The sequence below is a fragment of the Lygodium microphyllum genome, chromosome 17 (assembly GCF_053477565.2).
Source record: "Lygodium microphyllum isolate KBCC chromosome 17, Lygodium_microphyllum_v1.1.10, whole genome shotgun sequence".
NCBI classification, from domain to species: Eukaryota; Viridiplantae; Streptophyta; class Polypodiopsida; order Schizaeales; family Lygodiaceae; genus Lygodium; species Lygodium microphyllum.
In genome coordinates, this window is record NC_141151.1 from 78,782,298 (window position 1) to 78,787,089 (window position 4,792).

The following is a 4,792-nucleotide window of genomic DNA, read 5'->3' on the forward strand; positions in this document are numbered from 1 at the left end:
GGATGATCAGGAAGGTGGATAGGAGGTGAGTGATCACTTCATTGATGAAGTGCATGCCGCCTTGATCACTAACCAGTTCAATGGGGCAGCCAAATTGTGAGATCACTTACTCTCGTAGGAACTTAGTTGTGGTCCTAGCGTCATTTTTCCTTGTGGCTCATGCTTCTGCCCATTTTGTGAGATAATCGGTGGCAAGAATTATGTACTTGGTCTGTGAGTATTGTGTTGTGGGACTAATAGGCCCAATGAAGTCAATCCCCCACTTCTTGAATGGTGGTCGCAATGATTGGACTTAACTCCATTTTGTCCTTGCAAATAGGTACCTTGGTCTATTGGCACTCGTCATAGTGCTTGACAAATTGTGCTGCGTCTCGAAAAAGAAGAGTCCACCACAGTTGAGATTGCAAATAGGTACCTTGGTCTATTGGCACTCGTCATAGTGCTTGACAAACTCGTCATAGTGCTTGACAAATTGTGCTGCATCTCGAAAAAGAAGAGGCCACCACAGTTGAGATTGTAGTGACTCGCAGGCTATCGTGTCTCTACTAAAATGTCCTCTTGCAATCCCACCATGTGCCTTTGCAAGTACATCATGCATTTCATGCTCACACACACATCTTTGTAGCAGCCTGTCTTGCCCTAGCCTATAGAGTTGACCTGCACTGATAGCGTTGTATTTTAAGGACGAGTCACCTAAGTCAGGATTTTTTGATGGGTCTTTTAGGTAGTCCATGCTCAAGCACTTGGAATATATCATCTTCCCATCATGGCATCAAGTCAGCTCTAAGCAAATCTCTCTCGCTAAATAGATTAAACAGATGCATATCTAGCAATTAGCTTATAATGCCTTGCCCAGCGGCTTCTCCTGTGGGGTATGCGAGATATATGGTTAGCCATGTAATGATGCTTCCCTTTGTGTACAACCACGGAGAAGTCAAATTCTAAAAGCAAAAGTAACCATCGGGCAATGCGTCCTATAGCATAAGGTTTGTTAACGAGATACAACAAGACTCGATGGTCAACAAAGAAGGTAAAAGGCGTAGCCAAAAGATAATGTCGAAATTTCTTTAATAGCAAACATCATGGCTAAACCCTCTCTCTTTGTCATTGAGTAGTCTATTTTCGTATTTGTGAGTTGTTTGCCAGCAAAGCTCACTGGATAGTCTAGATTGTGTTTACCAAGCTGGCACAACACAGCTTCCACAACAAACTTCAAAGCATCAATGTGAATGTGGAAGGTTATGGTCTAGCCAGGGGCTTGTAGGATTGGCGTTGTGGTTAGAGCCTTCTATTATGCACACTGGCATTTCTCGGTCCATTCAAATATTATCAACAACTTGTATAGAGATCTAGCAATCAATGTATAGTTTAGTACAAATCTTTGATAATACCTCGTATGGCCTAGGAAGCATTGAACTCCCTTGTAATTAGATGGTGGTGGTAGATCGACAATAACCCTAACTTTCAAAAAGTCCGTGGCAATGCCATTCTTTGACACCACTTGCCCTAGGATGCATCCATGTTTTACCCATAACTGGCAATTCAAGGGGTTACAATCGACATCATTCAAAGACTGCTTGGAGTTTGTCTAGGTGTTCCTTCCAATTAGAGTGAATACATAGATCATCAACGAATACTTCTAACTCTTTCCTAAACATGCCTTTGAATATGGCACACAAGAGCCTTTGGAATGTGACTGGTGCGTTTGTCAACCCAAAGGGCATGACTATATAGGCAAAGACCCCCCACTTAGTGGCAAATGCAGTCTTGTGCCTATTGTTAGGATGCACTTGCACCAAATTGTACCTTGAGAAGCCGTCCAAAAAACTGTAGGCCTCTTCAAAAAATACTTGCTTGAGCATATGCTCAGTGTATGACAATGGGTAATTGTCTCTCTTGGTAGCAACGTTGACTTTCTTGTAGTTGACACACACTCTGATCTTTCCATTTTTCTTCAGTATGATCACTATGGGTGAGACCCAGTCCATGTGCTCAATCTCGTAAATGAATCTTACTCTCAAAGTTTATCAATTTCTTCCTTGACAGCGTGAGCATGCTTGGGATTCATAGGATACGTCGCTGCTTGATCAGCATTGCATCGAGTGTCATGGGTATATTGTGAGTCACTACACTCAGATCTACCCCTTTTAGCTCCTTGAGGGACCAAGCAAAGACGTCTATATACTCCCGTAAGAGATGAGACTCGCTTCCTCCTCCTCGGTCAAGTCATTGGCTACTATAAAGATAGGTCGAGGTGTCTCCCCTTCCTTAGCTAGATTAAACTCATTGACTTTGATTGGCCCTTCCATTGGTTAACTTGCTTGCCCCTGTCGTTTGGCTCCTAGCAAGATCACTACCCTATTGCCTTTCTTAAACTTTGTGAATCGCTTCGATAGGTCATGCGGCTTTCTTTACTCCTCAGCTTGTGGTTTCTTAGTCTATTTCTTTCGTTCTTCCTTTAACCTTTGGTGCCTTAGGTGGATTGATAAGTATCCTTTGGTGCGTCTGTCGAGATATTTTAGGATCAATGTCTGAGCTTACTTCTAACTCAGAATCAAATTCTTTGCCTTTGCTGCTCAGAGAGTGAATTTGTCCTGAATAATGGTGTAGCATACGGTTGGGCCAGGCCTACTTGCTCATAGTCAATTGCTCCTATATGCTCCAACCATGTACGATCACAATCCATGCGCATGACTCCTCTCTTGATTCTAAAAGTGTTCTTCTTTTGAAGTTTGGAGTTTGCCTGTATTTGCTCAATTACATGTCCCTCAATGTCATATTCTATCATATTGATCTCTCCTTCACTCTCGTCTCACAAAAGGAGTAGCAGTCCTCATATTCGTTGTTAGAACTATCCTCATCCAACTGCTCGTCATCTCCTAAGTATTGATATGGCATTTCCTTTTCATCGGTGACTAAGGCCCAATTGTACATTAAGTTTAGATCGTGCACCTTAGTCCACTACCACTTGGGTTCATCCAAGAGATCCTCGAGCAGTTTGAGATTGGTTGATGGGTTGCCAGCTAGCTTGTTCGTCAGATGCTCTAAGATCTCAAGGAGTTCTCAGTTGTTGTTCTTAGTACATGGAATATGACAGGGTTGGGTTGTCTATGTGAGCTCTTGGCCATCATATCAATTGCCTTAGCGGCTTGCTCGTACTCCTCATTATCCGAGAATGGCAGATCAATCGTGGCTAGCATGTGCATCCAATCTTGCTCATTCTCAGGACAAGGGATATACTTGGTGAACAACCCGTACAATTTTCTAACTTACACATCACCCTTCAGCATATGACTGAGATGGCATTTAAGTCAACTCATGCAGTCTTCCAAGTATCCATCTCTACCCTTACTGCTTATGTTTGCTTGCCCAGGAAGATCAAACGATTTCCCCATGCTTCTATGACTCGTGCATTGTGCATCCAGGGTCGGCCTAACAGGATGTCATAGTCCACTCCTTTCATGACTATGAAATCTATGGAGAACTAGACTCTTGCAATCTTCAATGGCCAATTCTTTAGTACTTTGAATGGTTTACTTTCATTCCATTAGCCAATGTGACATTAAATCTAGCATTCTTGACAAGTGGGTTACCCCAAGCATGGAGCTCTATGTGGCTAAGCACACTGACTCCTGCCCCCATGTCTACGATTCCCTTTCTTATGGTATCGCCTAGAGCTAGGACTAGTAAGACTACATGCATCTTTGTGCCTTCCCAAAAAGTGTTAACGTGCAAGGAGTTGGGCATTGAGTGTCGCGTCAAACTTGGTATCTGTGTTACTATGTCGTGCTCGTGTAAGTTAGTTGTAGCTTGCTCTATCCATCCTTCTACCCACTGCTTCAGTTCTTGCCATAGTGTTGGATGCTCCCTAAGCATATCTCCTAAGCTTAGAGTCACTGGGATGGTCACTAGAATTGTAAGAATATTGCTAGCTGCTTGCTTTTCTCCTAGTCTAGTGCTCCTTGGCCAATGGCCTTGACTGGTTTGGTAGCTTGTAGCATTTAAGCTCTGTCTAGGTGGTACTACTTGAGGTGCAGATGCGTCACTCGACTTTGGTCATGGAGGAAAAACTAGTGTGCTTATGCTTGAGAGATTATGGATCTCATCCTCCAAGATGGGCTCAACATCCTTTAGGTGTTCCTGGGCTTCTTTCACCCACTCCTTCACTTTTTCTATGGCTTCTAGTTGGCACTTTGGGTTGGGGTACTACCCTACCTTAGTACTCGCCTTCTCCTAGCAACAATCTTTGGAGCAGATGTCTCTGCCTCTATGTCTATGACCCTTCTTTCTAATAGGCAGTGTTATGGCACTCTCAATTTTAAGTGTGACCTTTGCATCAATTTTCTTTTTTCTTTGTCTACGACTCTTCTTTTTTATTGAGGCTGTGTCTAAGTTGATGGACCCTGTCAGTGATATGATGGCCTACTTTGTCTGCACTTGGGTCATGACATGCAATGGGATGTGCATGGCATCACCATCAAGTGTTTTGACACCAAACGACCCCAATGGGACTGATGACACGATTGTTGAGCTAGTGGATGGCTTTCATCTAGGGCAATCAACAAAGAGATGTGTGATTTCACAATCAGCGCATCTAAGATCATCCTTGGGCCGCGTGAGGAGATGTGTCCTAGGTGACCACAAGTCCAACATAGGCTCTTGGGTCTCTGCCCTCCCAAGCCTTTGCCTCTACCTCTACCTAGTGCCATCACCAGTACTGGTCCATAATCCATGAGGATTGGATAGTCCTCTTTGTCGTACGAGACGTAAGGGTTCACATAGGGCTTGTCAT